This window comes from Mus caroli, chromosome 8 (assembly GCF_900094665.2).
Source record: "Mus caroli chromosome 8, CAROLI_EIJ_v1.1, whole genome shotgun sequence".
In the NCBI taxonomy this organism is placed as follows: domain Eukaryota; kingdom Metazoa; phylum Chordata; class Mammalia; order Rodentia; family Muridae; genus Mus; species Mus caroli.
Window position 1 is genome coordinate 100,559,852 of NC_034577.1, and position 13,047 is coordinate 100,572,898.

Here is a 13,047-nt window from a genome sequence, read left to right on the forward strand (position 1 = left end):
CACACACACACACACACACACATACACACACACACACACACACACACACACACACACGAGCTCTAAGGGAGAGGTGGAGACTGATTTAGTATGGTCTTCTAGAGGCCTGAATCCCCATATCTGGAGATGAGTAGAATTCTGGAATGGAGTACAGACTCGACATCCATACCCAGCCAGAGAAAGGTAGAACCCCCCCAGCCGCCGGCTCTGACCAAGCCTAGCCCCACTGCAGCCTTTCTGTGGGGCTGCAGCATCACCTAGTGATGCTCCGGTTTAAGTACAAGCTCTCTTCCTGGGAACTGTCCAATTTCATCAAACTGTAGTAAGATGAATTAGACACATTAATGAATGAGGGTAATGGTAAACATAATCCCAAACTGGAGGTGACCCCTAATTCCATTTTTATTTAGTCTGGAGTTGCCTACACAGCATTTGAGTTCTCCGTAAAGCAACGTGAACTCTCACACGGCCAGTCAGGACAGACGGGGACGGGGGAGGTAGAAGAGGACTAACAAGGTTAAAGGGAGACTTAGTTCTGTCAGTTCAGGTGCTTCAGGAAGCAGGATGCTGGAATGACATCTGAAGGGTGAGGGATTTAGCAAGAGGCAGAGGTCCGAGGAATGCGACAGCGGGAAGAGCCCAGCATCTATAAAAGGAGAGGGGGCGCTTCAACTGCAGCACATTACAACAGGGAAACATGGTACAGCGCTCTCCCACAGAGGCACCTTGTACTGCCAGAGTGAGCCCTGGTACCACTGGTGTATGCACCCATCTTCTGCTGCAGCTCTGAAGATGCTCCCAGCCAGGGGAGTCACTCTCAGCCGGGGGTGGGGGGGTGGGGGGGTGTGGTTGTCAGCTAACTGCAGCTCTGTGGCAGGTACTCTCCTCACACCTGGAGAGCATGCCTTCATGGCTGCTGCAGATGGTAGGGCAGCTGTCCTAAGGTCCCCAATGTCTACACGCTGTCAACAGGAAACCAGTGGGTTGATGCATCTAAACTTGCTCCCTCAGTCACAGACTAAGAGGAACTCAAGTTGTGATCTGTACTCCCTGGCATCACCCTCAGACAGGAGGCCTTGTGCCTTTCACGGGCCTGTTCCCAGCCCTGAAAACTAGGTTTAAGGTCAACAATCTGGACCTCTATTTCACTTAATGGTAGAGGATCCATTTGGGTGTAAGAGAGTCCATATCCTGCCCCAGGCATGAGCAGTGACCTCGCCTGGATCCCAAGTCCCTCCTGCCTGAAATCGATCTTTGATGCTATTGACCAGGAGATGCTCTGTCCAGGTGAATGCCCTGATCTCTGTATTGGAAACATGAAGGAACTCGCAACAACTCTGGGGTTTTTAGAAATCCAATTTGGGCAGAATTAAGAAGCCCAGAAAGCACGCCAGGCAAGGGCACAAAGTTTTCAAGTCACAGTTAAGCCACAAAGCCCAGGATGTCTTGAATGAAAAATGCAAGGAGCGGCTTGACAAAGGATGCTGGAAAGATCTGAAGGTGGAAGAAAGCCCGCCGCAGAAATAAAGGATGGGGGGGGGGGGAGAGGGGAGAGTGAATGCAGGCTTTTCTAAGGCTCATCAAGGAAAGAAAGAAAGAGAAGCGCAGAAGAGGAAGCCAAATGAGTTAATGCCACTAAGGAGGTTAGAGGCAAGGCCTGGGCTGGGGAGGCGGAGCATTAGCCGGACTAATAAATAAAAGGGGGAGAGAAATTAATGGTGACTGAGTGGCAGAGAGACTGCACTGCTCTTTTAAATTAGTCTTTAACAAGAAAAAATAAAGGACAGGAGCATAGATAATTAGGAAGTAATGAAGACCTTTAAATATAGATGTTGAAACAAAACCAGGTAAGGGAATACTTAAAAACCCAGCACGATATGTAAAACAGCAGGCCAGACAATGCACGCTCCCAGCCTTGAGGGAATCGCTTAATGAACTTGCAGAACTACCGGCCATTATTTTTCAAGGGCTCCAAGAGACCTCGGACTATAAAATGAAAATATTTGGCTAGCTTTTTACCAAATAAAAGAGAGGCCTTGATAATTACTATACCTGACACCATATACTCTCTCCCACTCGGGGACATTAGAATGACACACGGAATTAAAAATATTGAACCACCTGGCAGCGTCGGGGGGCGGGGTAGCAGTTAGTGTGTGATGGTGAGGGGCTCTGTGCTCTTGAGTACAACCAGGGGTGACATAGATGTTTGGCTTTGCAGTCAACAGAAGGCTTTGGGGGTTGTGCGGTGTCTGTGTATAATTCTTTGTCTTTTTTTTTTTTTAAGGCTAATGTAAAATCAGTTCCCATCCCCAGAGAGCATAACAAAGGGTTAAAAAAAGTCTTCATAATAGCTATCAATCTATGATATTTTCCCCAAAGATAGAAGAATAATGGAATATAGGCAATGTCAAAACTCTTCAAGTGCTCTCTCTAACAACAGTGTTCTCATTAGCGCATATTAATTATGCAAATTAGCGGGTCTCATGGTGACATTTTCATGCACACGTGTAATACGTGTTTATCTTATCACCTGCTCACTATCCTCTCTAGCTTCTCGCCCCGAATTAGTCCCCACCCTCTTCCTAAATTGTTCACTTCGCTTTGATGCCTTGTTTAAAAATCTAGACCTTGCACATGCAAGAAAATGCTCAATATCTGTCTTTCTAGATCTGGCTTATTTCCGTTAATGTGATAAACTCATCCCAACTCACTTCTGAAAGCATGATTTTATTCTCCTTTACAGCTGAATGGTATATATATATATACATATTCTATATCCATTGTCTTTATCAATTCATCCATCTATGGTTGATCTGTCAGCTGACTAGCATGAATCATGCTTCAGTAGCCATGAAGGAACAGGTATTGCTGACTGGTTTGTCCGGGTGTACACCCAGAAGTGGTATATCCAATCTTTTTAACCTTAGCAAATAGGGTCTAACAAGTTATTCTTCGTGTTATCAAACAAATCATCATCTAAAATTTTGCCGCTGCTTATAAATCCAAAGCATTAACATCCAGAAGTTATTTTATAAAACTCAGATGGTCCTAAAATAGGGTGACCTGTGTCCGAACTATAGAATCGGTTTCCTCCACTCCTGTAGCACTCACATCTTCTTGCATACCTGTAATTGCACAATGGCTTAACCACTGGCCTTTGAAGCTGTGGGTTATTTCTCCTGGAGTAACTTGCTCATTGCTGTGTCTGAGAAGCTCTGCTGTTAGCATCCTTAAACAGACAGCACTGTGCACCGGTTCTCTTCTTCCCTCAGAATGAAACCCCACGAGAGGAAACTGCTGGCTGTCGACTATGTCTTTTTTTTTTCTTTTTTGGACTTTTGTCCCATAGTAACAAATTACTTCTGAGAAGGAAAGCAATTAAGACATTAAATAAAAGTGCCAGCTTTCCTCAAACGCACACCAAATGAATTCAACAGTAACACTTTTAACTTTTAAGGGATGACTTTAGATCACTACATGGAAGGAAACAGCTGAGGATGTTTGTAGACTTTCTAGGCTGGCCTTTTAAAAAAGTTGGAGGGGAAAAAGGAGAGAGGGAGAGAGAGAGATTTCTCTTTTCCCTTAGGGGCCTATGTAGATATGCAACGCAAGGGTATGTTTTTGCATGTGTGTATGTATAAGGTGTGTGTGTATGTGTGTTCATACATGTGCTCACTAGTGTGTGTGCATAAGAACACATATACTATGTGTGGAGGCCCAAAGTTGACGGTGGATATCTTTCTCAAGCCCTCTCTACCTTACCCTCTGAGGCAGGGTCTCTTGTGAACCTGGAGCTTTCTGACTCGGCCAGTCCAGCTAGCCAACTCTCCCCTATCCCTGCCACGAGGAGTGATGAGATTACAGGCAGCTGCCATACCTGCCTGGCTTTTCTCTGGCAGTCCAACTTCCAAGTCCTCTAGGAATCCTAAGTCCAGTTCTCACGCCTCCATGGTAAGCACTTCACCGACCAACCCATCTCCTCTACCCCCGAGAATCATTTTCTTCAGGTAAACATAGATTTCTAAGGTGGTTACCTCAAGGGGAGAGGCAGGGGCTGGGGACAGGAGGAAGCACATTTAGATGCTACCATCTTGGTGACATTTGTGCTTCCTGTGAGGTTGGCCTGTTTCATGTCTATGTTTATGCTAAAAAGCATTTGAGCAACCCAACCCTGGATGGACTTTGGAGTGACATGCAGTAGTTAGCAATCCTCCATTTATAAACACTTCAAATGATCCTCCAATATCCCCCAAGGAGTATAAACAGCATGCTAAGCCCTAAACCTCACTAGCAGGGTGTCAGCCACTGAGAACAGAACACAGTCTCTCTTTCTACAGCACCTTCACACACACACACACACACACACACACACACACACACACACACGAAAAGTGGCCATGCCTTAAACCTGCAAGTAAAGAGCTCCTCTCTGTCCTCTGGAGAATCACGAAAGGAAAGACATAAGCTACGATGTCCAACAGAGCAACCTCTGGAAGAATTCCCTAAGGCTCATAGCTATGACCTTGCCCAGGCTACTGCCCAATTCCAAAAATAGCTCCCCAATTCTGGTAAACTATTAGAAGAAAATGGCCTATTTTTAAAATGAGAAGCCCTAAACAGCTAAATCATTTTGCTTAAGCAATGAGCCAAGTCGCTTCTAATGAGGTTGTAGCATTACGGGAAATGAGAGATATATTTAAATACATAGTCCATGCATTACCCCCAATAAATCACTTGAAAAATATTCTCATATGCACTAAATGTGGTTTTTTTTAGTGGCATGTGCCTGACCTTTCTGGAGAAAGAAAGATAATGTTGGAACATTTCGAGAATAAACATTTATCCAAATTAGTAGTCAAGACACTAGTAAAATCGTTTTACATTTTCTTAACACCCTTAACTATATCCTATGCCTCAGAAACCATTTATTTTTTCCCCAGCTTTAATAAAACACAGAATACATCTGTAAAGTAGCGAATGTGAGAATGGAAACTTTCTGGACGGCCCAATGAGAAATCCTGTAATGGTCCTATTACCTCACGGCCCGGGGCGGGATGCATATATGTGTTCACAACATTTCCTAAAATGACTTGCAGGCCATAAAATTTTAGGTCTTTTTTTTTTTTTATGACTGCATCTCCAAGTGTTTTAAAATCAGTGCCATATTCTTTTCTATAATATTCACAATAAAAATGTAAATAAGACCAATTTATTCGACAAACCCTCAAAGAGTCTGTTCCTGCCTGGCGCTCTGCTTGGGATGGGCAAGATGGTCAGAGTCCCTGTCCTCCTTGATGGCGCTGTGTTAAATCTGCACCTTTGCATCGTGCTGCCTGGGAGAAGGAGAAGCTGTAATTGCCTTCTGCTCCCAGGGGTGCACAGGAGTGAGGAGGGGCCAGGTTTCCAGCCTCTGCCAGGCTCAGCTCCCTGCACTCAGCCCTTCACAGTTTCCACCCGCTGTCGTCTCACCCACCCCATCCCAGGCCCCTGACTCCATGATGCTTGCGGTCTTCTCTCCTGTCTCCTTTCCTTTGTGCCCCCTCTCCCTTTATTACAAGACATTCAGGAAGGGGATGGGGAAGTGACAGTTCAGTCTATAAAGTGAGCTCAGAGCTAGTCTGGGTACCTGAGTTTGATCTGTACCCACACTAAAAAGCTGGGTGTGGTCGTCTCTGAGGAGATGGCGACTGGAGGATTCCTAGGTTTGACCAGCATATCTCAGCCCCCCATGAGAGACCCTATCGTAATAAACAGAACAGGGCCTTCGGAGGAGCAACAGTCAAGGCTGTCCTCCTGACTCACACGCAGACACACTTTCACATACATACACACATACACATACTTATATACATATACACTCACACTTGTACACTCATGCACACATATACACATACTCACACTCATACACACACACTCACATTCATATACTCATACACACACACACATACACATTCACACATGTGCATACATACACAGGTACACACACTCATACACGGATCTGTATGTGTGTATGTGTGTATGTGAGTATGTATGTGTGTACATGCATGTGTGCATATGTGTATTGTGTGGGTGTGCATTTGTGTGTGTGTGTATTGTATATATATATATATATACATGTGTGTATGTTATATATGTGTGTGCAAGTGTGTATGTATGTGTATGTGCATGTGTGCATATGTGTATGTATGTGTCTGTGTGTGCAAGTTTGGTGTATGTGTGTATATGTGTGTATGCATGTGTGCATATGTGTGGGGGAGGGTGCGTGTGTTTGTATATATGTGCATGTGTGTATATATGTATATATGTGTATATGAAAGTGTGTGTGTGTGGTGTATGTGTGTGTGATGCATGCATGCCAGAGTCAGGTATAGCTCCTTAAGCACCATCCACTTGGTCTCTCAACTCTGTGGGGCTCACCAAGTAGGCTATGCCAGCTGACCAGTAAGCTCTATGGACTGAGCTGTCTCAGGCGCCCGACATTTTTACAGTTTCTGGGGATCAAACTCCAATCCTCATGCTGACACAGCAGGGATGCTATTGGTGGCTTAGCCGTCTCCCCACCTCTCTAAAGATTATTAAAAGAATTAATAAACTAATATTTGTAAAGTTTGACCCTCATTGTGAGTGCACTGTGTGCTGAAAGAAAATGATCAACACTAAAAGTTGTTTGTTTGTTGTTTGTTTTTAAATGCCCTGCCTCTCCCCTGCCTGTTTCATCACCAAGTCTCTTCACTTAAACTGTCACTGTCTCCCCAAGACACTCTGATCCATTGTTCAGGAATCCTGTTCCAGTCATTTGTGCCCAGCCTGGCACAAGACAGCTCTCAGCACGTTTGTTGAATGACTGGGAGATCGTTAGGGTGAATTTTCCATGGCAAATTAGAGATGGTGGGCTTCAATTTTCCTTGGGAGGCATTCTGGCAGGGAGTGAGACCGGGGTTCTGTTAGGCAGCAGCACCTTCCACCACCACCCCCCCATTTCTCCAATTCTGTAAACTGATCAGGTGACAAGACCCCTCATGGTGCCAAGCCCAGTTAATCCAAACCAGACCAGCTCACGCTGAACCTTTCTGTATCCTGTCAATGGCGCTTTCTTTCCCGTCCCTCATACCTGTTTCTTTCTCTGTGCGTAATGAGCTTCATATTTAAAACATGAAAAGCCAATAAAACACAAAACCCACACATCAACAGTGCTTTGTTCAAGGACGTCCTGTTTAATCAAGAGACTGTCTCGAGTAACACACTCAATTTACCTACCAGGTGCCAGGTGGCAACAGGCACTGCAGGGAGATGGGAGACAGGTGACAACAGGGCTAGACAGCACGGGAGATGGAAAAGCTGTGTTCTCTGCCCCCGAGGACTCACAATGCCACAGATGTTTTAGGGCACATCAGCCACCCAAGGCAAGCGTCCTTAGAAATCAAAACCACTCCCCAGCACCATTAATGGATCTGGGCTTTAATTAGCCCAGCAGAGCATGGGACTCGGGGAATTTTTCTCACCTCTTTTGCTCCTTTCAACTAATATCTGAACACTTCATTTTCTCATAAGCGTTTGCCACATAACAAGCACTAATGAAATGACCAATATTAACCCATTGTTAGATTAAACAGAGTACGCCATTGGCTGATGGCATCCTGTATGATTGGAGTTTGAAAATGGATCCTAGCCCATGATGAAAACATTTGGTATCTGCCTAATGAGACCATTCTTGTGCCCACCCAAAAAAAAAAAAAAAAAAAAAAAAGACATTATATTAAAATACTGTGTGTTAATGACAACGTGCTCAGCACTTTCCACTCCGGGACTACATCTGTGGGTGAGGCAGGTTCCCCAATATTAAATGCTCCAGCCAGGGCCGCATTCTTAGCGAGGTGTCTCATTGGCTACTCCCCAAATATAACTTAAATTGGCTTAAAATAGAACAATCACATGCTAACCCGGTAGCATTAGCAACTCTATTAACAGGCAATTTCACATCCACACCAGAGGGAGTACAAGGTAATTTGCTCATTATCAACACCCTCTGGCGGTGGGAGGAAATGACTGTTCATCAAAAAGGATTTTCCAGTGTAACAAGAGCGGCACCCACATGTAACCACCCCATGGTAACCATCCAACTCACCCTTCCTTTCTAGGATCCTTCCAGGATCCCTGGAAACAGCTATAGGGGAAGACCTGCCAGGAGAGGGCTGCTTGCCTACCCTGATCCAAAAGCTTCTCTTACCCCCATATCACCTTTAACCTTTGTGGTTAAAGTTTGACGAATTATCCTAAAGGTACAGGTGGACCCTAGGACCAAAGGGATTATTTAGAGCAAAACCTCTGCCAAGGCCCGGACACTTGACTGGTACCTCACACTGCTCTAAGCCAACAAGATGAAGGCAGGTAATTCCTGAAGACCACTGAGGAAAACCTGCTGGAAACACTCAGCTGGTTTGTAAAGAAAACGGGTCATTCCAAAGGTGGTCTAGTGCCCTTTAACTCTCACCCACCCGCAGTCTTCATTCAGTAACTAACTCTTCAGATATTGAGTCTCTTTGTTTGCTTTTAATGAATGCTGAACTAGCCTCTCTACAGGATATACTTACGTATCTGGATTAAATATTATACTATAACACTAGCCAAGAAATCAATGTCTTGGCTATTGTTATACTCAGTAGTCTCTTTTTCTTGAAGAAGAGTCATCTCCTAACTTCTGTGCAGCTGTTTAGGTCTTTCCCTTTTCTTCCTAGTTCTGGCTCCCTGTCTCTTATACATGAAAGTCAGGCTAATCCGACTGCAAGCAAATTTTTTTCTCATATGTATCTATATGTAATGTATGTACGTACGTATATATGTATGTTTCTGTGGAGATGAATGTGAGGAGGTGTGGTACTGTGTGTGTGTGTGTGTGTGTGTGTATCTGTTTGTGTGTGTGTGTGTGTCTGTGTGTGTGTGTCTGTGTGTGTGTGTCTGTGTGTGTGTGTCTCTGTGTGTCTCTGTGTGTGTATGTCTGTCTGTGTGTCTGTGTCTGTGACTGTGTCCGTGACTGTGACTGTGTCTGTGTCTGTATGTGTGTGTGTGTCTGTGTCTGTGTCTGTGTCTGTGTGTGTGTCTGTGTCTGTGTCTGTGTCTGTGTCTGTGACTCTGTCTGTGTCTGTGTCTGTGTCTGTGTGTCTGTGTCTGTGTCTGTGTCTCTGTGTCTGTGTCTGTGTCTGTGTGTGTGTCTGTGTCTGTCTGTGTGTGTGTTGAGGTTTAAGTCTGCCTTGGTAACTCTTCACCTTGTTCACTGAGGCAGGGTCTCTCAGTTGTCTCTACCTTATTCATGGCGACAAGGTCTCCCAGATGAACCCAAAGTTCACCCACAGTTAATGTACCTAGGCAGTTTGCTCTGAGGATCCTGTCTCTGTCTTCAGAGTGCTGGGATGACAGGCAAGCCACCATGCCTACCTGGCATTGAGGTGGATTCTGGGCATCATCTCATATTTACATGGTAAATAAACCATCTCTTCAGCCCTGAAGAAAAATTCCCATAATCAAGCATCTGTCAGTGCCCCCTGCTGCCTCTAAACAAATTCTAGACTCTAAATCCTAGTTGGAAATTTTTATGTCTCCTCTGCATGCTAGAATACAGCCCGTCACCATTCATCAGAATCAAGAGCAAAATCAAAAGTGATCATCTCATAAAATCTCTCTTGATTTTTGTCTCTACACAGCAGTGGGACTACAAGTTCAAAGGGATTTAAGAGGAAAGAGAGGCATCCCTTAGAACTTAAAATAAGAAAGATTGTTTGGGGAGAGCTTAACTCATGACAAAGTAGCTCAAGGCCAGCAGAGCCAGGATAGATTAGACTAAATAACACTGGAGGGGAAAAAATCTTAACAGTTTTGTGATGTAGAGAGAGAGGCAGCCAGAGCCCTCCTAGAGATGTCCAGAAGAGTGAGCTTGGCCAATAGATTGAGAGTGTCAACTCCATGGTAAAGATCTTAACTATCCAAGATACTTTCATGATTCTGTCTTAACCGGTTTCTATTCAAGTGGATTATTTCAGGGTCCTTTGCTTTGTCACCTTACAGACCTCTTCAGTCTCTTATGTCAGTCTATCCATAAGGAAAGAGCATACCAGTCATGGAGACTGAGTATCCCAGTCCCTGTGACATGACTTCCTTCTAGAGCCATTAGCGTGATGGTCTCCATTCTTGCAGGTGGTACGATCCAGCATCACTGTATGACAGGGAGCTGTCTGTTAATTTGAGACAAGATGGCTAACAAGGAAAGCATGGTCCCTTGATCTTCTAGAGGGAGATGTGGACACGTATGCACATGATTCTAATGCAGTGTGATGACTGCTCTGGTCAAGGAATTGGGGAACAGGATGGAAGCGTGTTCTCAGAGGAAGGACCCGGGTCTTAGGAATCAGAAAGGGTTTTCCATAAGACATTGTATTTACCCTGAGCCTTGAGGGATCAACTGGGACCCTCAACAGCAGCCTGAGGATGGGGGGAAGAGGGAGCAGAGTAATGCATGCGGTTTAAGAAGCACGGGGCAAAGGCAGACTCCAGTAGAGCTATGGAAGGAAGAAGATAGAGAAGATGGTCAGAAACATGCCCAGATCAAAGAAGCCTTCCTAAGCCATTTGACCTAAACTTTATCATGTTATCAATAGAGAGCGATTGAAAGACTTTAAACCAATCCATGACCAGATCATATCGATAGTTTCTGAAGTGAGTGTGGCTTTTGAATGAGGATGGAAGAAGCAACAAAAGCTTGAGAGAGAGAGAGAGAAACAAATAGACAGACAGACAGACAGACAGCACCAGATTCTTGTACTTTAAAGTAGGCGATGGTTCTTTTTCCTGGATAGCATACAGGCACACCATTATATGTATGTTAGAGAAACAGTCGTGAACAGAGCGGGAGCTTTGGAGTAGAGGATTATAGGGTTCCTGGCAGAGATGTTGAACTACAGAAACGGCCAGGGTGGTCCAACCATCTAGAAGGCAAAGCCATGCCAGAGATTCTATGTTGGAGCAATTCTGAGTGGTAATTGACGTCAGGCTGCTAAAAGGGCCCTTAGATGTTACAGGATAAGAAAGAAGAGGACAGGAGAGAATCTTGGAGACCAGTTCAGGCACAAACAGGAGGAGTGTGGCCAAGGGCTTTAAGGAACAGCCAAAAAAGTCTCGAGGTAATCTGAGACAGAGTCTCAGAATCCAAGGGGGCAGCATTCCAAAAGTAGCCTCTGGCATCAAGTTGATCAAACACAGTAAGGCCTATCTACTCAGCAAGAACTTGAGGTCAGGAGAGATAGAGAGCAGGCAAGGTCAAAAGTGTTACCTCTTTCTTTTTGTACAGTGGAAGGCACTTTAACATACTTCACTGTTTGAATTAAACTGTGTCCCACCCCCACCCCCAAATTCCGATATGTAGCACTAACCCCCAGGACCCAAAAACGTGACCTTATTCAAAAGTGGGATTATTGCGATAATAATTAGTTGAGATGGGGTCATACTAAGTGGCTTTAAATTATAACATACTCTCACCACACTGGGTACAAAACAACTGAGGTCGAGATATCAGCAAGGTTGGTTCTTTCTGATGGCTGGGATGGAGAATCCATTCCAGGCCTTCCCTGGCTTGGCTGATTCTCCTGCAATATTTCGTGTTGTTTGGCACATCCATCCGGGCTCTTATACTTATTACTGTCATCCGAATCGCGTTCTCCCTGTGGGCGTGTCTACTTCCAAATGTCCCTGTCATCAAGACAGCAGTGACAAGAGAAACTGAGAGACAGACATGCACCCACGGAGGTGCCATAGAAAGATGAAGACGGACTTAGGAGCGGTGAGTCGGCACCCAGGGAGTAGAGGGCACCCTCCAAGAGAACAACTCTTCATATACCTCGATCACAGACCTCTAACCTTTTGGAGTAGTGACACTACACATCTATTTTAAGCCACCTGGTTGTGAGATTTTGTTACGTTTCTCTGGAAACGTGAATAGAACTGCTAACAAGATTTCCCACCGAGCTTCCTTATTAGAGAGCCAAAGAGTGGGGGGGGGAGAGGACTCAGTGGTGTGCATGCACAGAATAATCTCTGACATGGTGTGAGGAAGCTACAAAATGCCATACTGTGCTCAGAGTACCGTGACTACTTCCAGACCTCAAGAGCCAAAGGGGGGGGGGGTGATCAGAGTGGAAATAAATGGTCAAGGGGGTGACTTCACAGAAAAACCCTGAGAGAGGCATCTCCGTCATTCCTGGAGACCTTCCAGGGCAGAAGCTGAAGGCAACATGCACATTGTGCACAGTCTTCCTTCCCTCTGGTCTGCTGTTGATGCTCTCCGCACTGGCCAAGCCAGGCCGCCAGAGGCCAGAGAACAGGGGTATACCTTAGAAGGCAGAGAGCTGGGCTGGAGAGATGGATCAGCGGTTAGGAGCATTGACTGCTCTTTCAGAGGTCCTGAGTTCAATTCCCAGCAAAGACATGGTGGCTCACAGCCATCTGGAATGGGATCCGACAGCCTCTTCTGGTGTGTCTGAAGACATTGACAGTGTGCTCACATATATAAAATAGATAAATCTTTAAAAAGAAGAAGAGGAGAAGGAGGAGGAAGAAGAAGAGGAGGAGGAAGAAGAGCTGAGGGGGAGGGCAGATAGAATCCCCCACCCCAAGCCTTTTCAGAGCCCCATACTGCAATGTACATTTAAAGTCTAAAAATACTAATCCTGAGAAGATAACTCAGTAAAGCATTTAATATGAAAGAATGGAGACCTACATGCTGGCCCCGGAGCCCACATTTTAAAAAAGTCAGGTATGGCGGTGTGTGCTCGTGATCCCAGCCCTAAGGATGCAGAGACAATCTGATCCCTGGTATTCCCTGGACAGAGAGCCCAGCTGAATCAGCAAGTCCCAGGCCAATGGGAACCTGTCTTAGAAACAAGGTGGCAGTCCCTGAGGAATGACAGCTAGGGTGGTCCTCTGTACATGTACACATAGGCACAGAGAGAGAGAGAGAGAGAGAGAGAGAGAGAGAGAGAGAGAGAGAGAGAGAGAAGA